General features: G+C 46.6%; 1 pseudogene; it reads left to right on the top strand.

Annotated features, from left to right (window-relative positions):
- Positions 1-23,788, top strand: part of LOC136536408 (WAT1-related protein At5g64700-like) — a 59,182-nt pseudogene that overhangs the window by 8,745 nt on the left and 26,649 nt on the right.

Raw genomic sequence — 23,788 nt, 5'->3', positions numbered from 1 at the left:
GTTGAGTTGAATTTTGGTGAGTAGTTAGAAGGCCCATGGATATACATGCCCACCAAAATTTGTGCATATTGGAGTAGTAGTTTGTGAGATATGAATAGAAAACAAAAGGGTATAGAATCTGTAATTTCTTTGTGACTGCGATCATCCTTCGCATTCAAAAGTTGTGTTTGCAATTGATGCCAAGGTATATAATGCGGTCAATAATTGTTGCTAGATAATCCTTTAGATGCCCTAAAGAAGACTCCTTGGACCCCTTTGTACCTTGTTCTTGGCCTCTTCTATCAACAATGTTCGAGCAATCGAGGTGTTCTACGAGTCAATTTATACCCTTGCAAATTGAAAGTAATTGGAAAGGTGTCAAACCATCGATTTTTGGATTATGGTTTTTGAGATATTGATTGGCCTAAGAATGGAAGCCTCAATGTCAAATATAGTTTAAGAAAGCTGGTTTTGCTATGATGCAAGTCAACCCAACTTGCTGTGCAACTGCACCACAAAGGCAAATTGTACTTAACCTGCTTGGTAGTGAACTAGTCCCTAGTTTTGTGATTACTTGCAACTTGTGTTGTCCTCCAAGCCTCGCTAACATCCTTCTGCGTCAATGGTTCTCCAATGCTGACATGCCTTTGGTACCTTATATGTGTTTTTACCCAAGAGGTTGCATCAGATTCAACCCAGATCACTGTTGCAACTTGGATCCAAAGGCTCCCTAAGGAATGATCATCGAGAACGTTGAGCCGACAGAGTCAGCTATTACGTTTACCACTCACTCAATAGACTTAGATAATACAATGTTGTTATCAGAGAAAGAGCACTGCACACATGGAACATTATGTAGCTTCCCCTCACTTGACATCTGAGCGATTGCACCACGACATCTGGCTTGGATATTGGTTAGCTAGCTTCTCATACCCTCAAAGGATGTTTACCCTATCTATGATCACATCCTTTACGGAAAGTTGTGCTCAAGCCACTTTAGTAGAGAACTGCTTTTCAAACCTTGGGAACAAATATAGCACCGTTGCAAGGAATATCCGTCAACCGACTGTGGTCTAGTGCAAAGTCCATATGGTTTGTGCTATATCCACTAGAGAAGTAGATGTTACAGTATTTAGTCTACGCTTGAATCACTCTTCGTACATCGAGGACGAAGTACGCAGGACAATGCTATCTTGGATTCCTTCCAATGTAACAATGCTTTATGGACGCCAACGAAGGAAATTCTTCAGACAATAGCTTACGACGAAGAGCAAGTATCAGAAAGTGTTGTGACCAAATTAGCCTCTCTGAAACTCCGAAGTTAAGTAGCCTAATGCTATCACTGATGTTGGAAACTGGATGACAAGTTTCTCTTCCCTTAAAAGTCTTTCGCACCGAATCTCGGGACGCGATTCCTTTAAGGGGGGAGGGCTGTAACACCCAGGTGTTTGTCACCAGTTAAGCAATGGGTTTAAACTCAACCATGGCATGTTAAGTGGTGATGGAGATGTTAGGTCAAACATATGAAAATGAGCCACCACTTAAACTTGGACCATGCACCATTGCTTACATGCTGCCCTTTCTAAAAAGTATGCTTGGGTAATGCTGGATGTACTTGTTTCATGTGTCTCGCATCAATATCCATCTATATTGATCCATGGAAAAGTTTCATGAAGTTTGGAATCAAGAAGTCACATGAAATGACAAGTTATGTCCTTGCATGGATTGTTTTATAAAGTGATTGGAATTCTAGATCATCAACCAAACCTTGGAACCTTGCCCAAATGACTCTAATTGAACTCTACAACAAAAGTCATGAAAGGTTCGTGTTGTGCAGAGATCAAGAAAATGCATCAATCGGTCTAAAACTCAGATTTAAGCTTTACCGCGATGCTACTTTGACCTATGTTGACCAATTGCTTACAATGCTTGCATGGAGTTACACCTTAAATAAAAGTTGAAGTTTAAGTTGAATAGAACCAAATTTGTTTGATGCTCAAGAGCTAATTCAGTGCCTAGCTAGGTCAAATGGAGCTCACAAGAATCAACAAACTGCTGTTTTTGGAACCCTGAAATTTGGCTAAGTGTAGATGACAAACTTCCAGTTTTCAGTTTCAATGTACCCATATTTGGCAAATTTTAGTTTGCAAACCATTTCGAATTTGGGAAAACTCCTTTAAGGAAAGTTAGAGTACTCTTGTAGCTCTACACAACGGTGTAATCGGTGGAACAAATAATCGATCGGTTTAGGAGATATGATGGGAGGAAAATGGAATTTCAGCTTGTATTTTCGCGGTGGTATTAGAATTTTGAATCTGTTGAACAGCTTCAATGGCCGACCGGCCATAGGCGCGCGATGCCGCATGGCGTCCCAGCTCGCCCTGCGCTCGCCACCTCACGACCGTGCTCGTGAAAACGGAGACCTGGCGCCCTCAACTCTCTCTCTGGCTCACTCACTCGCCCTCCCTCTCGCCCTTCGCTCCCTCTCGCTGTCTCACCTACCATGGCAGACGAGTGAAGCCCCACTGCCGCCGTGTCCTACTGCTCCACTCGTCTGCGACGCGAGCCAAGAGCGCTACCACCTCCGCCTTTGCCTTCTCCCTTGCCCCGCGCCATTTGCTTGACCGCGCCACCGCCTACAGCCTGCGGCCACCGGAGCTGCTCGCACGCCGCCGCCATAGCTGCTGTGGCTCCCGTGGCCGGGCCGCCTCAGGCAGCCGCTAGCCTGGCCGGCCTCTCCCTCGGCCGCGCACGGGCCTGGGCAAGCCGCGCCCCCGCCGCTCGCCGCCGACAGGGCCGCTGACCGACGGGAATCAAGTTGCCGTCGAGCTCCTCTGCTCCAACCGTGACCAGGGACCTCGCGCAAGAATTTGAAGAAAGGGAGGGATCCAACTGCGAAGCCATGACTCATTTGAATAGTGCCCCTGAGGACCTCTTCGCTGTAGTTTAATTAATGTTTTCTGCAGGGACCCCGATGCAAGACTTACATGTCTTTTCCTTTGTTTTTACAGATTTGAATGATGAACTTTGAAAATTCGTAGTAATTTGTATAAAAATTGTAAAATAGTAAATGAGGACTTTTTGGAATCCTTGCAAAATTCTCTATGCATTAGATCTATAATATGACATGTTTTATTTTAAATATTTGGCTTTACAAATAGATCTATGCAGTTAGGTTCTTAATACTAGTTATGTCTTGTATTTTTCATAACTGAAGTTGTCGTGCTCAAATAAATGTGAAATTTTTATGGAGTGTTACTCTAGTGATGTTTGATGTCTGGTAAAAATTTCAGGAGTTTAGGCTTGATGGTTTAAGAGGTATAAAAATAACAAATTCCTTGTGTTGCTTTGCTCCTATTCTGAATAGTCCTGCATGTTTGAATTAATTGGCTCAGTTAAGTTATGAAGCTTGACTTTATGATAATACATGAGTTGTAGTGCTTTTATTAATATTTTCAAAAAGCTAAATATCATGATTTTTGATTAAGTAGATCTTGAGTTATGCTTGCTTAAATCTCTGTGGTTGTTTCTGCCCAAACCCATAGAGGGTTTCCTTGTTCTTACTGTGGGGAATTCTTAATAGTAGAATTAGCTTGAGGTGTTTACAACAAAGTTGTTTATAATTTTACAAGCTTTCTAAAAAGTCTAGAACCACATTTATTCGACATATATAACTCCATTTATAGCTGTTTAAAGTGGCATGTCAGTTTCTGTCTATGTTTTGGACAGAGATTCAATTATTGGATTAATTGACCCTTCTAACTATAGAATCATCTTAATATGAGAATAAGAAAGTTGTAGGTAACTTCCTAATATTTTCAAAAAGTTATGGTTCATGTTTGTTGGAGGTCTAGAACTCCAGTTGTGCTTCTCTGAAATTTCTATCAGTTTTCTGTACCACTGCTGTTGGATTGCATTTGCAGTTTTGCTTGTGCAATTATTTTAGTGGTGTAAATGATGTTTTCTATGATTGTAGTGAATACAAAAGTTGTATAAAATTTCATGATCTTGCTTGTGTTCAAATTGTAAGGTCATAGGCCAGATAGTGTAGGAGTTACATGACTTTTAAGTCTTCTATCAGGTTTTAATTGTATTCTGAGCAGATCTGAAAGATGTTAGTGTTTGATCTAGTTACGATTTGAATGAGCTTTTGGTTATAATAACAAAGTTGTAGATAATTCATGTATCTAGCTGCTGTTAAAATTTGGTGGTATTTGGCCTTGTAGTTTGTGAGTTATGCCTGTTTAAAGTTGGGTTTTAGAAATCGCAGCTCTCTGTCAATTGTGGAACAGTTTCTGTAAATGGGTATATTTGACTTAGTTAACTTGAGAATCATGCTAAGATGATTAAAGATGAATTGTAGAAAATTTCATAAGCTTTCCAGAATGTCTTGTTTCATGGCTATTGGATTTATATAACTCTAGTTATGATCCAAACATGAAGCTGTTGATTCTAGTCCAGAAATAGACATATGCTAGTTATGGTTGTTTACTCCATGTGTTGCTAAGGGTGGCTTATGCCCTTGTTGATGGTCAAGTTATGATACTTGTGGCCTTGTTAAACTTGTGTCATGCTTGATGTGCTTGCTCTCTATAGTTAGTTGTGTGATGTTAGTTAAATAGCCATTGGTGTCTATATCTTGCATAATCTTGTGTGTCTTGAATGTTTATGTGATGCCTCTTGTATTACCATTCTTCATATTCATGCACTTGCATCTTGCATCTCATCTAGGTGCGCTAGATGAACCACGTGAAGGACGTGATGTTGGAGCCGAACCCGAAGACAGTGTATGGTGAACCTATCCCGAAGGTGGAAGGACTGGACAAGTGCTAGGACGGGAGATGCTCACTTAGCGAGTGTCGTCTAACTAACACTGACTCAGTGTGGGATCCCAGGCAAGCCTCGGAGCATTCTAAGTCTCCCATGTTTTTACAAATAACTTGAGTATCTTTTATTGTTGATGATGCATTAAGTATAGGAATTGGTTGGAACCAATTGTTGCATTATATCCTTACCTTGTCCAGATAAAATCCTATGAATCCTAATTAAGTGTAGGATCGAATGATGCTTAGCTATGCTTAGACCGGTAGAAGTCGGGTGATTTCCTGTCACCTGCGAGATGTAGGATGAGCTCTGGTCACGGTTGGCTATATTTGCTATCATGGAAAAGAACCATGTGTTAATAATGAAAAAGAGACCGGACGGGATGACGGTAGTGCAGCAACAAGGCATGGAGGTCTTGGGTGTGAATCTATCCCCGTCTGTGTCGTTTAAGGACCGATACGCTGTACGTCCTCATGTCATGTTGAACGCAGCCTAATACTTAGCTGGCCGGATAAGTCGTTCCGACCGCGAAGCCTAGTAGCTCGACTCAGGCTGGGGACGCGAGCAGTGGCATGCATTCTGGAGATAGTAAGGATGTGTGGAGAGCCATTGGCATAAGTCCAAGGTGGGTTAGAGTCCCGAACAACCTTGGCAGAGTGGTTCTCTAAGAATGTCGATCTGTTCGGACTCGTGACTCCTGAATCGTACCAAAGGTGACTCGTTTGTGACCCTGACGGGGGAAGCAGGGTTTGTGTTTAGGAATACCCCTCCAGCTGGATAGGAATCGATTCGAATCGCCGTCTCTCCCGGATAGTGAGAACTTGACTGAGCAGCGGCAACGTAGATTCACTAAATTTAAAGATATGGTTAAATAATGATGACGATGATAATGACAATGAGCCATGAAATACCTGATATGGTTATTATTGTTTGTAACTTAATCAAGTGATTGATTAGTACATGTGCTAATATAGAGGGTAGGTAATGGCTAAAAGTCACTGCTAGTACAGGTGAATAATGCTAATGGTTACTCCAGCTTTTATGAAAAAAGGTTGTCCAGCCAGATCCACTAAATTAAGCTATGCATGATCCTTGGTGTCATTTATTTTGGTTTCCGACGAGTAAGTCTGGCTGAGTACATTCGAGTACTCAGGGTTTATCCCACCATGTTGCAGGTGGAGTTCTTGGCCTGTTGAGTGGGCTCGGTGATCCTATAGTTACTTCTCATCTATATGCTTTTGTCTGATGATGTCACTTATGCTAGCAATGTATTCGGAACATATATTAATGTAATCTTTTGAAAGCTATGTTGTTTTCACTAAGCGGTTTTGAAACCTAAACTTGTACTATTATTTGTGAACCTATTGTAATATTATTTTCGCTGCAACTCTGCGTATGTGATGTGTATTTGCTTAATCACGCGATCTTGGTTGTGATGTTGATTTACCGAGGTCTTTCAGGACACTCGGCGGACTACCGGGTTTATATGAGTGAAAGTATGTGTGTGTCAACATATTAGCGGGGACAGCCGTACTTGATCTTATATAAATTGGGCGGTTCTGTCACATTAACTTACTGCTACAAAACAAAACAAGAAATGATCGATGGTATGCTCATGCCATATAAGAGTTTAATAATTAGTCCCTGGTCTACCTATGGAAATTGCTTTTCAGGATTGCGCTTGGCGTAAATCTGTACCATGTAAGCCTCAAGTTCGCCTCTGCAACGGTGGCATCTGCAGCAGACAGCTCACTGCCTGCAATCACCTTCTTCGCGGTGCTATTGAGGTTGTGTCATCGATATCATTAGCCTACCACTACTAAATAAATGCGAGTTCCACTAAAGCACAGCTATCATTAGCCTACCACTACTAAATAAATGCGAGTTTCCACTAAAGCACAGCTACAGTACGTACAGTGACTTCCATGCATTTTATACAGTAAGGACAGTAAGCTCTCTCTTACTATCACTAATTAGACGCTCCTTTTTGAAGCCTACACATTAATCCGTACAAGAAATTCTCACAACTTCAGAAATATTCAGGCACCGATTATCGTCATCGACATGAATAGTGATTGGATCTGTTTCTATTGTTTAAAAAATTTAACCACATCTGTCATTACGAAAGAATAGCCCCTAAATATGTATGTAAATTACCACAGGCAATTATTGAAAAAACTTGTAAACCACTAATATTTGTCGACTACGTAGACCCTAGGTATTCTGGCAAAGGCCAAAACCGGCACCCCAACAAGAGAATAGACCGGAAGTACATCATCTTACTTGGAAGCCAAGGAATAGATAGCCATAAATAGAAATTGTCTTATTCGGGATTTCGTGTAATCCAGTTAGGCTAGGATTCTTTGTAACCGACTTATGACTGATTGGACTGGGACTGTGTTTGTAACCCTACATCCTAGACTATATAAGGGGAGGTATGGAGCTCCTTATTAGTATCTATACCTCATCAACGCCCCTATAGGCCATGCTGTGCTAAGCAATAAATCTCTCTAAATAAAGTACACAGGATGTAGAGTACCTGACAAGAGTCTAACATACGAGTTGTTAAATCCTCGGATTATGGACATGACAGTTCGACTAACCCCTGACTGATTCTCCAAATCATCTGGGGGCTCGGGGGCTACACCGATCGGGTGCCCTCGCGCGCACCCTCTGACAACATCAAGCATGCACCCTTTGACAACATGGGATGACTCCGTGGTCCGCAGACAGCCCTATGCGAAGGGAATCCCCAATGTCAAAAGAACTGAGCTAAGGGAGGCCAAGTCCACGCACGAGCCACCTTCACCTAGGGGCTCGGGGGCTCGACCAAGGCTCAAGAAGTTCCCAACCCAGAGGAGCCCCAGCCGAGCAAGAGCCCCCATGCTCGCCCCAATCTTGGCTCGAGTTGCATGTAAATCCCGAGCAATGCCAGAAACTGACCCCAGAACCTGGTAGGCATCCGGCGCCTGATAGGCACATAGCACCAGGAGCACCGGGCAACAGTCCCGTTGCTGTAACACCTCTGGTGTTACGAGCTCGTTTAGCACCGAGATTTAGGCCTAAGAAAATTTCTGAAACGACTTTCTCGGATTCTAAAATTTAACTTATATTTAAAAGTGTCACTTTTGGCTAAGTATAATGAACAACGGGTTAATTGGTTCCTAGATGTTTTATTTCTACGAGTTAGTATGACATATGGACTAGTGCGTAAAAGGGCGAATGGCTTGTTTATTTGATTAAGCATGAAAAATAAATTTTATAAACAAAAATACGATACGACTGGTATATAGTACTTAAGTAAAATTCGGAACATGATTTTTGGGTGCATTTAAAATACCGAGTAGCCACTGCCTTCGTCGTCCCATCGAATTAATGACCTTGTCGTGATGCCGATGCTCTTCCCGCGTCACCCTGTGTGTTGGTTTAGCGCCACGGGATTTGCGCGCGGCCGCTGTCCCATTACCGCCGTCCGCACGCAGACAAAGCCGAGTATCATCAATACACATGGCTGCTGTGACATCGTCGTTGGTGATCGTGGCGTCTTTTGGTATTTTAATTCACCTACTGGCCGCCTGGCCCCTGGGCTCTGCGATGATGGCGACTTTTCCCTGCCACGCCGGGTCCTTTCATGTTCCTGTGCACGTGTAGGTGTGCCCTGCCAACCACGCTGTACCACGTGCGCCCTACCCCATGCCCCGTCCTCGATGTCGCCGTGGCCCACTGCCGCCGCTGCCTCGCACACTCGTGCACTCTCTTTCTCTCCCTTCTTTTTTGGCTGTCGTGAGGAGGCGTCCCAGCTCCATGCCCACAGCAGCCGCAGTGCCTCATCATGGCCGCTGTCGGTCGGTCTGCTCTGACTTCATCTGGCGAGCTCGCTCTCAGCTCCTTGCTATCCCTCGCGTGCCTGCCTTTTTCTTTGCCACGTCCGCTCCTCTTCTCTGCTTGCCTCGCGCCGGCGTCGCCGTGCCGTGCCAACCGCCTGTCGGTGCCGGCCCTCCCCAGCGTGAGCTCCACTACGCTACAATTCTAAGCGCCTCCCCTGGAGCTCTCGTGCCACGACAGTGCTAGCGCTCTGCAGTCGCCGCACCTCCCGCTCGCCCTGGAGCACCGCCGCTGTGACCCCGCAGCCATCGTATCTCCCCTTTCTCCTCTTGCGAGCGCGCGCCCCTCTGTCTCCACGCTGGACTGGCGGCTCCACAATGCTGCTCCTCCTCGCCTCCGTGGCTTTCGCCCGCAGCACCGCCCCTTAGTTTCCCTCCCCGCATCGTGCGCCCGTGCCGCAGCACTGTCCTCCCAGGCACCATTGCCGCCCCGCTGTCATCCGTGCCGGCCCGCCTGCTGCCCAGGGCCGGTGATGCGCCCCATCGCCACAACAGCCCGCACTTGCGGCCGTGACAGCCACAACACCACGCCGCCTCCACTAGCCGCTCCACCTCCATGCCGAACAGCCCCAGCCTCGCCGCCAGCGCGCCCTCACCGCGGTGCCACCCGGTCTCGAGCATCGGTGCACGTGGCTGGGGCACCTTGCTTCTGCTCTGGCTGAGCCGCGTCCTCCAACGGGTGCGCCCGACATCGGGCAAGCCATGAAGGCACTTCGCCACCGCTGTCGATGAGCGCGCGACCCGATTCTGCCGCCGGCCAGTTTTCCCCTGCCATGCTCTGTTTTGAGGATGGAGATAAGTGTGAGATGGTGAGAATAGAATCTTTCCAGGGTTCTTGATGCAACGTCAGTGACTTTCATGAATAGTGACTAGAGTACTATGGGTTAAATTTAAGATAGTACATGGGCCTTTTTGCAATCTGGCGCCGCCGCCGCTGGGCTTCTCATTGTGGGCCGGCCTGCTCTCACTAGTCCGCCGTGCCCGTTGCTGTGCCACGCTGGGCCGATCTGCTGCCATCGTGCGCTGGGCTGGCCTGTTGCCGTCGTGTCTGGGCCGCGCGCTCCCGCACGGTGGGCCGGCTGGTTGCCGATGCGCCTGGGCCGCTCGCGCCTGCGCGTGCCCGCACCGCGTTGGGCCGTACCTGCCCCATCTGGGCTGCCGTGGCCGCTGGTCCAGGCAAGCTGGGCCGCTTAGGGCCCAAGGGTCTTTTCTTCTTTCTTCGGTATTTTGTTAATATTAGTAATCCGCTGAATGTTTGGAAATTCATAGTAAATAGTAGAAAAATCATAAAGATGCCAAACCAGTTTCGGTAAGTTTCTAAAATCATGGTCTATCTGATAGGGTATTTCGTTCGTATATGTTCCGTATGTTTTAGGGTTGCTCTAATTATTTTAAAGTGTTTAATATTGTTAAAAGGTGAACTTGTAGGAATTTCCATGATAAATCGGTGATAGTATTAACTCTAAAAATTTTACAGTAAATTACTAATATTATTATCTGCTCACTGTAATTTTTGTAGCTCAATAATAATTAGTTTGCTAGGTAGATAATGATGCTCTATTTCGAATAATGATTAAATCGATAGAATGAAATAAAGAAATAACTTGGGTTTATATAACTAAAATAATTATTGGGAAATAACGTCTTATTCGACAACATGGATACGTAGATTAGTACATTACTTGTTAGAACTAGCTCGTTAACTTGAAAGGCATAATTCATATTTTTTGAATCACGGTGGCAGTTGATTAATTACGTCTTTGCATTGCTTCGCATTGCATATCATAATATGGACGTCGATGGATCACGGAGTCATCGGGAGTTGCTGGAGAAATGGTGCTTTTGGAGATCGTGTCGCCATGATGGAAATTAACTTCTGATTAAATCTTACATAGGCAAGCCCCGTTGCATAACTTCTATTTTGCTGCACTTTAAATTATATTTGTGCATTAAGTTTTAAGGAGTTGAATGAAACCCACTTGCATATATATCTTTATCCTATGAGTCTTACTAGTATGACAGGATCGTGTAGATTGCTATGCTACAGGACTTCGATAAAAGTCGAGGGATTTCCTGTCGCTCGCGAGATATAGAAAATATATTACTTTATTATTATCACTTGGAATATATAAATGGTGAAAATGAAAAATGGTGACCGGACAGAGATATGGTTTGGGTATTGGTGGGTGTAAGAGGTTGTGTCGCCGCGGACACGGGGCATGGCTTGGTTACACTGCTTTCCCTATCTGTGTCGGTTAAGGACCGGCCATTGCATAAGACGGTAGGCAAGTCACAGACTTATTATCCCGAGCACATACTTGGGTACGGGCGCTTGGAAGACTTGTTACTCTCTTGTCATGGGTTTCGGCTCTTTCTGGACCGACTGTCATGGTGGTTTTTGGGATAGAATGTCCTTGCTCCGCACTGAGTCCGAGACTCAGGGGTAGGGGCTTGGAGTCCCAGTTTGGATGGGGACCTAGACCCCATGACAGGAGGGTAGTGGGTTGGTCCTGCTTGTGCTCGGGGTACAAGCGGGGCGTGTGTTTTTGGGGTACCTAGCTGGGGGCATTGATTCATGAATTGCCGGCGTTCTGGTATGACTTGTCTTAACTCTAGCACCATAGTAAAAACTAGAAGATGAAAGATGGAAAGAAAAGGAAATCTGATTGCTTACCACCGGCTTAAAAGTAGTACAAGTGCTTACATAGAATGGTTAGTTAATGAACTAATGCACTGCTAACAAAAATCAAATATAAGGATGCACATTTAGTAATGCTTCCTGCAAATGCAATAAACCCACAAGCCAAATAGCCTTGCATATCCTTGGAGTCTTTTCTTTCCTTCTATCGGATAAGTCTTGCTGAGTACAATTGAGTACTCAGGGTTTTATTTCCCCCTGTTGCAGGTGCCAGGTGGAGGCTAGCGCTAACCTTTGTGTGTGGATTCCTCCTGGTGGGCTCAGAGAGGATTTCCTTTATGCTACGATCATAGTCTTTATTTACAACTCTCACTAAATGTTTTTATAAATGAAAGTTTATAATCTGTTGTCATAGTTTACATATCAATGATTCATCATGTCATGATTAGATAATTATTTCCACTGTAATTTTGATCACATGTTTATATTTCATTGTTACATTAAATTATGCATAACTCTGATAACCTGCTCATATTCCACTATTATAATTAGTAAATATTATACTATGATGTTGTATTAAACGTGATGTAAGAAATGGTTAATAATGATGTAAGCTTTATTCTCTCATTTGTGATCCTGATGAAATGTGGATTTTCGGGTTCTCCCCTGAGGTGTGCCCGATGGAACTACGTAATTTGGTGTTCTCCCTGGAGTGCTTAGTGTCTAATGAAAGATGAGCACTCTTGAGAGGCATTGGATTAGGTGGTTCTGCCACAGGTGGTATCAGGGCATAAATGAAGAAATAAAGCTTCGAAACCTTTTCTAAAATAAAATTTGTCAACAAATTCTTTTCAAAAGAATAGGACGTTTGCATGCAAAGTTATATAAGTAGCCCTATTACTATGGTTATGTATCCAGGATAGATGGCACTCTGCTGACTTAGGTAGATTTAATCAAGTTTTCTGTAGGTACACTAGCACCAAACATAGTCCGATAGCATCGACTAGCTACAGGGAGAGAACGCTATGCCAAAAATCTGAGAACGGTTGCCCTATATGTTGGCAACAGTGGAAGGACGTATAGGACGTGCATTCATGCATACCCTGTTTGTGCATTGTAGTGTCGTACTACTTGTAGACACGCCATCCATAGGTGTCACGTGTGTCGTACTGTGCACTACTGATTCATTCCTGTCTGGAGTATTCCTGCACTGTGGCTTCGTGTTTTGCGTTTGCCCGTGGTTCACGCCTGTCGTGACTCATGTCTCCCCATACCCCTTTTCTATGCTCTTGTTAGGCCCTTGCCCTATAGTCATACCAGTCAGTAATGGCCTCGGACCTCGCTCACCTCGAACACGTGAAAAATTTGGTAGATTCATTCGTAGTGACCCCGCGCAGGAACCCCGGTGGACCACGTCAGAACGCTCCAGCTTTATATGTAGAGCCTAGCTCAGCCATTGGTACCACCACACGGCGCACTTTAGCTAGTACAACTTTTCCTTTGAGCAAGCTTTTCGCTCAGTCCTTCCTCACAACCACCGCCAGGAATGGCAGGAGCATGGGTTAGTAGTTATTGCCTGAATGTTGAGGGTTTTCCTAGAATCCTACATGCCACCCTACAAAAGCTCAGAGTCAAAGATCATCCTGAGTATGAGGGCCGTGAGTATGAGGAGCATGGCACCGAGCAGTGTGAGGTTACCATCTACATCGGGAAGAGTGAAGAGTTTCCCAACCTCACTGAAGCCTAGAGTGTGACCGCAACTAGGTTTAGCTTCATCAACACCTACCAGGTTGTGGCCCGCAAAGCCTTGCGGTACCTCTGCCAGATCTATGAGGAGCCCATTGCCCATACCCCCATGAGGTTCTTTCCCCCTTTGGATAGGAATCGACGGGCATAGAGGGCTCGCATGGAGGCCTTGCAAGGGCGGGAGGAGCAAGAAGATAGTCCTACCATGGTGCACTTGACCACGTACCTGCTTGTTCTAGATGACCAGTATGACCGGCAAGCCTTGGAACTGAGGATCTGCCTCCGGCAGGCCGAGGAAGCCGAGATCTTCATCCGAATGCTCCAGGTGCAACTTGCCGAAGCGCATGCTAGTGCTACAGCTGTTGAGAGTTGGGAGACTGCCATGTCGAAAGCTCTGAAGAAGGCTGAAGATCGACATGTCCATCAACTGCGGGAGGCCTATCTTGTCCTAGGGCCAAGCGAAGGATGCTGGCTGCTGAAAGGCAGGATGCCCTGATCTTGGAAGGGATCCCTGTCTACTCGCCTGAAAGAAGAAGAACCGGTGTTGCAGTGTCACCAGCGCCCCCACTCTCAGAAGTGTCAGAAGTAGAACCCTTGGTTTCTCTCACTCAGCCACTGCCAAGAGAAGAGGTAGATCTGTAGCCAGGGCAGTAGAAGAAATCCGCCGAGCCCAGGAATGAAGATGCGTGGTTCCAAGTAGTTTAGTTGCCTTGGGATGTTGTACTCGTAGTAGTGTTCTTCGTCGCTGTCCTCCGGAATTGTACTCTTGCCGTTGTTGTCATCTGTAGTTGTTGAGATCGTCCACCAACAGGGACGGTGAATGTTGTGTTGTGAATGGGAGACTAGATGCATGTATGATGTACCCGTATAAGACCGTTGGAATATGCATTTTATTTATTTCGCTATGTTTATTGTGTTCATCTACCTTAAGTTTCGTTAGGCGTGTTTAAGAGTTTTCATGGGTGATATTAAGCGGGTTACAAGAGAAGTTACCATTCGGATACCAGCAGACCAGCCATGATTGGATGACATTGGACACTGTGTCGACTAATTGTGGATGTCCCAGTAGAACACTTGAATCTCTTTAAAACAAATCCACCGTTGGATTTGAATTCCGTGTCCCTTGTTGTGAAGGGAACCCTTGTTGTTTGAATCTTCCCTTGCAATACTCCCCTTGTTCTGTGGTCTATGACCCCACCGCCTTCATGGCATGTAAGTTGGTAGTAGTTGCCTGGTTAAAAGCTTACGGTGCCACGACAAAACTGAGGGCTCCCTGTGGAACAACTACCGCATGGTGACGCTGCTCGGCATGCGCTGGTATCGAGGTTGTTGACCAAGTACCTTTACCAAGTTACACCATCATACCGCTTTTGCTACAAATATTCACCTTGGAAATATTCAGGTGTTCAAACGGGAAATCCACAATAGGTTGATGACATAGTGTTCTCTCAAGGTAAGCAAGAAGAGGTGGTTTTGGAGGAAAAACGTATGACATGGTCTTAGTCTGCATGAAAGACGGATGTGGTCAAGGAAGGGAAAGAAAAAGAAGAGTAGTAAGGAAAGTTAGTCTCGGGTAGTAGGGAGTGCTTGGAAAAAGGCCTGAGTGGATGTCATGTCTCAAGCCTTGTGTTTAGTTGACCGCACAACGTATGCCGGGTTATTTCACTGCATGCCCTGCGAATGCCGTCTATGTCGGGCCCTCTAGCTCCCCGTTCTCATGTGGCCGCAGCATCGTGCTGCACTCGCCGTCCTTGTGCACTGTGTGCTTTTCCCTTTTTCCCTAGCATCCGGTCGGCTCTCGACCCCCATGTCTCGCCCCTCGTATCGAACCCCCCCCCCTTCCCTCTCCTTTTTCTTCTCTTGGGGACCTAGCCATCGCATGCCTCCCAAATCGAGCGCACCCTCTTATCTCCTCTCCTTTATTTTCCATCCGCTCGCTGGTGCAGGGAGCGCACCATGGCCATGTTTATCTCCGGTGTGTTGCGCCCTACCTCCATTCGCCCCTATAAGATACCCTTGTTCCTTGCTCTTCTTCTTCATCCCCATTCCCCTCGCATTTGGAGTAGAGCTACGAGATCTAATCACCATTGTGGAGCTAGGTTTGTCAGTCTGAGGTGATGGTGTAATCTGAGAAGAAGAAAGGATCTGGTTCATCAAAGAAGTTCAAGTTCCCTTTGGGTAGTCAATCTTAGGGTTCATGATGTTTGACTTCTTAGTCAAGTATTTTTGGATCTGTTGGACGTACGCCATGTTTTGGATACTCATTATCTTGTTGTTTCTCCATTGTCCTCGCCTATCTCGACTTCTGTAAAGTCTCGGTTGTATCAGGTTGCTCTTAACCATGTATCCCTAAATCCCTGTGTGGTTTAGTATTCGAAGTCGTGTGTAACACCCCTGGTGTTACGAGCTCGTTTAGCACCGCGATTTAGGCCTAAGTCAAATTTTTGAAACGTGTTTCTCGGAATTTTTGATTTAAACATACTTGATGTGATAAGTGAATCCGGTGACCTAGTTTTGTGGACTTGAATCAACGCCCAAGTTAAATTACGCAGTGCATAGAAATATTTAGGAATGTCCTATAATGATTTTAGCAAGTAAATGATGGAGGGTTTGTTCTGTTAGATTAAGCATGAAAAGCAACTTTTATAAATAAAATAAAATACATTCATAAATAGAACAATATATATATATATACTCATGGGTTTATTTTGATAAGCAAGAACTGAAGAGAGAGGGAGTGCAGCAGCTTCGTCTATTTTTCCTGGCATATAGCGTACTCGTCGCACGGCAATTATTTACCGTCTCATTCTCGTCGTGGCTCTGCTTTTCTCTGCATTGCAAAGCTTCACATCCAATCGCATACGAACTGGTCCATTGCGTTGGGCATCTAAAAATGAGCACGTAGTTCAACCCCCTGCCCATGCTGTGTCCTCTCATGTCCCTATACGCGCGTTGGTGCACCGCTGCCGGCCACGCTGCCCCATCCCATCCTACCTCCGCGTCGGTGCTCTAGCGTGGGTACGACGTGTACCACCCTCGTGCTGCTTCCCGTTCCTTCCTTTTCTACTACCGTGGAGGAGATGCCCCAGTTTTAGTCTGCTCGTTCGGTCTGCTACTGTTGCTCTGACCTTGCTTGCCTTGCCTCACTCCGCTTGTCTCAGTCTGTCCTCGCATGTCTAGACTGTTTCTCTGCCGAGCCAAGCACCCGATTGACAACGTCCTAGTCGCGTTGGCCTACTCCCCATGCCCCTCCTTTTTCCTCTCCACCACGCATGCCACGTGCAGGCCACAGCGCTGCTCTTCCACGTAGTCAGCCACCTCTCCTTTTTCCTCCCTACAGCGCCGCCGTTGCCTTTTCCCTCACGAGCATGCGCGAGCTCCTCGGTCTGCGCTGGACCGCCGTCCATCGGCGCTACCATTGTCGTGCCGTCCCTACTGCTCCATGGCACCGCTCCCTCCTCTGCTTGCCTCGCACGGCGCCCCTGCCACCTAGCCACCCCGCGAGCATGTGCTGCTCGTCCCGCTGTCGCCCGAGCACGCGCCGTCCCTTCCTTTCCCGCTCTGGACCGCAGCGCCATGCCCGCGCCCGCCTCCCGGTTCCCTGCTGCCTCACGCTGGTCCCCACCATGGCAGCGCCCACGTGGCCTTGGTCTTCTCCTGGCATCCCTCCTTCTTGCTTCCCCACGAGCAAGCTCCCGACCCGCGCTAGTTCGTGCCCCACAGCCACCCAGAGGTGCCCGTGGTCACGCCATGTTGCCGTGCCCTCCTCCCCGGGTGCCCGTAGTACCTTGACGCCCCTCCCGCGCCGTCTGCGCTGGAGCTGCAGCTGATGTCGCCCTACATCCCTCGCGCGCGCCGTGCCCCTCAACCCGCACGCGAGCACGCCGTGCCGCCCCGGTCCGTCCCGGTCCATGTGCGCGCCGAGTCGCAGGGTCCTCCGCTGTCGTTGTGCCGCCCCACCATCTTCGTCGGCCGGCGTACTGCCTCCCCTGCCACAGTCGTCCGGTCACCATGCCGCGCCGCCACCGCATGCTGCCCTGCTATTGTGGGCCACCTCATCCTGCGTTGTTGGCACCCTTAGATGCGGGCCTGTCCCGCGCACCCCCACAGCCGGTCCCCAGCCATCGCCGTGCGGTTTCCGTGCCGAACCGGCCGCCGGTGACGGCTCCTCTCTAGGTGCTCTGCTTTGGAGGATGAAGAAGGGTATGAATCCAAGCTAAAATATTATACAGGGTCTTTATTGTGAAATACATGACTCATACGAATAGTACATGTGGGACTGTTGGTTAGTTTCGTGAAAGCGCAGGGTCCTTTTTGCGTTTTCACCAGGTCAGTTGGGCTAGCCACGCTGGGCCAGGTTGCTGCCGTCGCGTCGGGCCAGCTTGTTTGGGCCGCTAGTCGCGTGCCCCGCCTGGGCCTCTGGCCAAGCTGCTCCTGCGTGTCCGCGTGGGCCTTCAGCGCTGTTCCGCCGTCACTGGGCTAGCTGGTGCCTGCGTGTTGGGCCGGCCTGCCACCGCCCACGCTGGGCTGTGCTCGCCGCGCACCGTCCACCTGGGCCAGACTGGTGCCGACTGGGCTACCTAGCTGCTAGGCCAAAATGGGTTCCCTCCGGCCCTTTCCGTTATTTAAATACTTTTCTAATATAGGTTTCTAGTTAAATTGTAAAATCAATATAAAATGGTATAGGAATCCAAAAATGGTGAAACCAGTTTTGTTAGTCTCCTAAAATCATGATCCACCTGTTAGTATATTTTGTTCACATAGTTTGAAAAAATTCTTGGAAGCTATATAATTAATTTAAGATACTTAACATTATAAAAATATAAACTTGTAGGAATTGTTGTGATCAATTGATAATATTGTTGGATCTGAAATTTATACAGTAGGCTCCTAGCAATATTAGGTACTCACTATAATTATTGTAGCTCCAGGATAATTAGTTTGCTAGATAGATAATAATGCCCTACTTTGAATAATGGTTAAATCAATAGAATAAAATAAAGAAACAACTTGGGTTTATATAACTAAAATAATTGTTGGGAAATAACATCTTATTCGACAACTTGGATACATAGACTAGTGTTAGAGCTATCTCGTTAGCATGTGAGGCGTGATCGGATTTCTAAGCATTTCGGCTGTCGTTGATTATTGACATCTATGCATTTGCATCAATGCATATCATATAGGTACGATGATGGGTCAACGGATCAATTGAAGGATGATTGGGAATCCAAAGATGGTGTAATGGTATTCTCTCTAGGAGATGATGCAATGGGCTTTCTATCCAGTTGATGGTGGATGATCTGAAGATGCAGATACTAACTTTTTAATATATATCTTACCCAAGCAAGCCCCGGTGCATAACTCCTACTTTTCTGTAGTTTAAATTATATTTGTGCATTAAGTTTTAAGGAGTTGAATGAAATCCACTTGCATATATATATATATATATATATATATATCTTTATCCTATGAGTCTTACTAGTATGACAGGATCGTGTAACTTGCTATGCTACAGGACTCCGGTAGGAGTCAAGTGATTGTCTGTCACTCGCAAGATATAGGGAAATATGTTACTGTATTATTATCACTTGGAAAATATAAATGGTGGAAATGATACATGGTGACCGGGCAGGGATATGGTTCGGGTATTGGTGGGTGTAAGAGGTTGTGTCGCCGTAGACGCGAGGCATGGCTTGGTTACACTTCTTTCCCTGTCTGTGTCGGTTAAGGACCGACCGTTGCATAAGACGCTAGGCAAGTCACAGATTTATTATCCCGAGCACATACTTGTGTATGGGCGCTTGGAAGACTTGTTGCTCTCTTGTCGTGGATCCGGCTATTTCTAGACCGACTATGAGGGTTTTGTTTTTGGTGGAGGAGGTTCTTGCACCACACTGAGTCCGGGACTCAGGAGCGGGGGCTTGGAGTCCTAGTATGGATGGGGACCTGGACACCCAGGATAGGAGAGTGATGGGTTGGTCCTGCTTGTGCTCGGGGTACAAGCAGGGCGTGTGTTTTCGGGGTACCCAGCTGGGGACATTGGTTCACGAATCACCGTCGAGTTGGTACGACTTGTCTTAACTCTAGCACCGTAGTAAGAACTGGAAGATGAAAGATGGAGAGAAAAGGAAATCTGATTGCTTACCACCTGCTTGAAAGTAGCACAGGTGCTTACATAGAATGGTTAGTTAATGAACCAATGCGGCTATTAATAAAATCGAATATAAGGACGCACGCTTAGTAATGCTTCCTGCAAATGCAATAAACCCACAAGCCAGATAGCCTTGCATATCCTTGGAGTCTTTTCTTTTCTCCTGTCGGGTAAGTCTTGCTGAGTAAAATTGAGTACTCAGGGTTTTATTCCCCCTGTTGTAGGTGACAGATGGAGGCTAAAGCTGACCTTTGTGTGTGGATTCCTCCTGATAGGCTCAGAGAGGATTTCCTTTACGCTACGATCGTAGTTTTTATTTATAACTCTTACTAAATGTTTTTATAAATGAAAGTTTTATAATATGTTGTCCTAGTCATTTATCAATGCTTCATCATGTCATGATTAGATAATTATTTCCGCTGTAATTCTGATCACATGGTTATATTCCGTTGAACAATTAAATTGTACATAACTCTGATAAGATGATTACATTCCGCTGTTATACAATAACTATTACTCTGATGTTGTATTAAAGTGATGTAAGAAATAGTCAAGAATGATGTAAGCCTTATTCTCGCATTTGTGATCCTGATGGCAAAATTGTGGATTTTCGGGTTCTCCCCTAGGGTGTGCCCAACGGAACCAAGTAATTTAGTGTTCTCCCCTAAGTGCTTAGTGTCTAATGGAAGACAAGCACTCCTAGGAGATATTAGATTAGGTGGTTCTGCCACATCATGTAATCTTTCATGTAATCCCTGATCTACGTAATGTAATCACGTTTCCCCTCTTCTGGTTCTGGCTTCGAATCTCGAGACGAGATTCTTTTTGAGGGGGGTTGGTTATAACACCTCTGGTGTTACGAGCTCGTTTAGCACCGAAATTTAGGCCTAAGAAAATTTCTGAAACGACTTTCTCGGATTCTAAAATTTAACTTATATTTAAAAGTGTCACTTTTGGCTAAGTATAATGAACAATGGGTTAATTGGTTCCTAGAAGTTTTATTTCTATGGGTTAGTATGACATATGGACTAGTGCGTAAAGATGTCTGATAGCAAATAAAAGGGCGAATGGCTTGTTTATTTGATTAAGCATGAAAAATAAATTTTATAAACAAAAATGTGATACGACTAGTGTATAGTACTTAAGTAAAATTTGGAACATAGTTTTTGGGTGCATTTAAAATACTGAGTAGCCACTGCCTTCGTTGTCCCATCGAATTAATGACCTTGTCGTGATACCGCTGCTCTTCCCGCGTTGCCCTATGTGTTGGTTTAGCGCCGTGGGCTTTGCGCGTGGCCGCTGTTCCGTTACCGCCATCCGCACGTAGACAAAGCCGAGTATCATCAATATGTATGGCCATTGTGACATCATCGTTGGTGATCGTGGGGTCTTTCGGTATTTTAATTCACCTACTTGCCGCCTGGCCCCTGGGCTCTACGATGATGGCGACTTTTCCCTACCACGCCGGGTCCTTTCATGTTCCTGTGCACGCGTAGGTGTGCCCTGCCGACCATGCTGTGCCACGTGCGCCCTACCCCATGCCCCGTCCTTGATGTCGCCGTGGCCCGCTGCCGCTGCTGCCTCGCACACTCGTGCACTCTCTTTCTCTCCCTTCTTTTTCAGCTGCCGTGAGGAGGTTTCCCAGCTCCATGCCTGCAGCAGCCGCAGTGCCTCGTCGTGACCGCTGTCGATTGGTCTCCTCTGACTTCATCTAGCGAGCTCGCTCTCAGCTCCTTGCTATCCCTTGCGTGCCTGCCTTTTTCTTTGCCCCGTCCGCTCCTCTTCTCTGCTTGCCTCGTACCGGCGTCGCCGTGCTGTGCCAACCGCCTGCCGGTGTCGGCCCTCCCCAGCGTGAGCTCCAATGCATTGTAGTTTCGAGCACCTCCCCCACAACTCACGTGTGTGGCAGTGCTGGCACTCCGCAGTCGCCGCACCTCCCGCTCGCCCTAGAGCACCGCTGCTGTGACCCTGCAGCCATCGTATATCCCCTTTCCCCTCTTGGGAGCACGCGCCCCTTGGTCTCCGTGCTGGACTGGCGGCTCCATAGTGCTGCTCCTCCTTGCCTCCGTAGCTTTCGCTCGTAGCGCCGTCCCTCAGTTTCCCTCCCCGCATCGCACGCCCATGCCGCAGCACTGTCCTCTTAGGCGCCATCGCCGCCCCGCTGTCATCAGTGCTGGCTGGCCTGCTGCCCGGGGCCGGTGATGCACCCCATCGCCGCAACAGCCCACACCTACAGCCGTGACGGGCGCCGCACCACGCCGCCTCCATGACCCGCTCCACCTCCGTGCACGAACCGCCCCAGCCTCGTCGCTGGTGCGCCCTCACCGTGGTGCCGCCCGATCCCAAGCGTCGGTGCACATGGCCGGGGCACCTTGCTTCTGCTCTGGCCGAGCCGTGTCCTCCAGCGGGTGCGCTCGGCATCGAGCAAGCCGTGAAGCCGCTTCCCCACCGCCGTCGATGAGCGCGCGGCCTGATTCTGCCGCCGGCCGGTTTTCCCCTGCCATGCTCTGTTTTGAGAAAGGAGATAAGGGTGAGATGGTGAGAATAGAATCTTTCTAGGGTTCTCGATGCAAAGTCAGTGACTCGCATGAATAGTGACTAGAGTACCGTGGGTTAAATTTAAGATAGTAAAGGGGCCTTTTCGCATTTTGCCGCCACCGCCGCTGGGCTTCCCATTGTGGGCCGGCCTGCTCTCACTAGTCTGCCACGCCCGTTGCTGTGCCACGCTGGGCCGGTCTGCTGCTGTCGCGCGCTGGGCCGGCCTGTTGCCGACGTGTCCGGGCCACACGCTCCCACGTGGTGGGCTGGCTGGTTGCCGACGTGCCTGGGCCGCTCACGCTTGCGTGCGCCCACCTCGCGTTGGGCCATGCCTGCCGCGCTTGGGCTGCCGTGGCCGCTGGTCCAGGCGAGCTGGGCTGCTTAGGGCCCAAGGGCCTTTTCTTCTCTCTTTGGTATTTTGTTAATATTAGTAATCGGCTGAATGTTTGGAAATTCAAAGTAAATAGTTGAAAATCATAAAGATGCCAAACTAGTTTTGTTAAGTTTCTAAAATCATGGTCTATCTGATAGGGTATTTGGTTCGCATAGGTTCCGTATGTTTTTAGGGTTAATCTAATTATTTTAAAGTGTTTAATATTATTAAAAGGTGAACTTGTAGGAATTTCCATGATAAATCGGTGATAGTATTAACTCTAAAAATTTTACAGTAAATTACTAATATTATTATCTGCTCATTGTAATTTTTGTAGCTCAATAATAATTAGTTTGCGAGGTAGATAATGATGCTCTATTTCGAATAATAATTAAATCGATAGAATAAAATAAAGAAACAACTTGGGTTTATATAACTAAAATAACTGTTGAGAAATAACGTCTTATTAGACAACATGGATATGTAGATTAGTACATTAGTTTTTAGAACTAGCTCATTAACTTGAAAGGCGTAAATCGTATTTTTTGAATCACGGTAGCAGTTGATTAATTATGTCTTTGCATTGTATCGCATTGCATACCATAATAGGAACGTCGATGGATCGTGGAGTCATCGGGAGTTGTTGGAGAAATGGTGCTTTTGGAGATCGTGTCACCATGATGGAAACTAACTTTTGATTAAATCTTACACAGGCAAGCCCCGGTGCATAACCTCTATTTTGCTGCACTTTAAATTATATTTGTGCATTAAGTTTTAAGGAGTTGAATGAAACCCACTTGCATATATATCTTTATCTTATGAGTCTTACTAGTATGACAGGATCATGTAGATTGCTATGCTATAGGACTTTGGTAGAAGTCGAGTGATTTTCTGTCGCTCACGAGATATAGGAAATATATTAATATATTATTATCACTTGGAATATATAAATGGTGGAAATGAAAAATGATGACCGGGCAGAGATATGGTTTGGGTATTGGTGGGTGTAAGAGGTTGTGTCGCTGTGGACGCGGGGCATAGCTTGGTTACACTGCTTTCCCTGTCTGTGTCGGTTAAGGACCGGCCATTGCATAAGACGCTAGGCAAGTCACAGACTTATTATTCCAAGCACATACTTGAGTATGGGCGCTTGGAAGAGTTGTTACTCTCTTGTCAAGGGTTCTGGCTCTTTCCGGACCGACTGTCATGGTGGTTTTTGGGTTAGGACGTCCTTGCTCCGCACTAAGTCCAGGACTCAAGGGCGGGGGCTTGGAGTCCCAGTTTGGACGGGGTCCTAGACCCCATGACAGGAGGGTAGTGGGTTGGTCCTGCTTATGCCCGGGGTACAAGCAGGGCGTGTGTTTTTGGGATACCGAGCTGGGGGCAATGATTCGCGAATCACTGGCGTTCCCGTACGACTTGTCTTAACTTTAGCACCGTAGTAAGAACTGGAAGATGAAAGATGGAAAGAAAAGAAAATTTGATTGCTTACCACCGGCTTGAAAGTAGTGCAGGTGCTTACATAGAATGGTTAGTTAATGAACTAATGCACTGCTAACAAAAATTGAACATAAGGACACACATTTAGTAATGCTTCCTGCAGATGCAATAAACCCACAAGCCAGATAGCCTTGCATATTCTTGGAGTCTTT

Source organism: Miscanthus floridulus, chromosome 2 (assembly GCF_019320115.1).
Source record: "Miscanthus floridulus cultivar M001 chromosome 2, ASM1932011v1, whole genome shotgun sequence".
Lineage (NCBI taxonomy): Eukaryota > Viridiplantae > Streptophyta > Magnoliopsida > Poales > Poaceae > Miscanthus > Miscanthus floridulus.
This window is presented reverse-complemented; position numbering and strand designations above follow the sequence as displayed.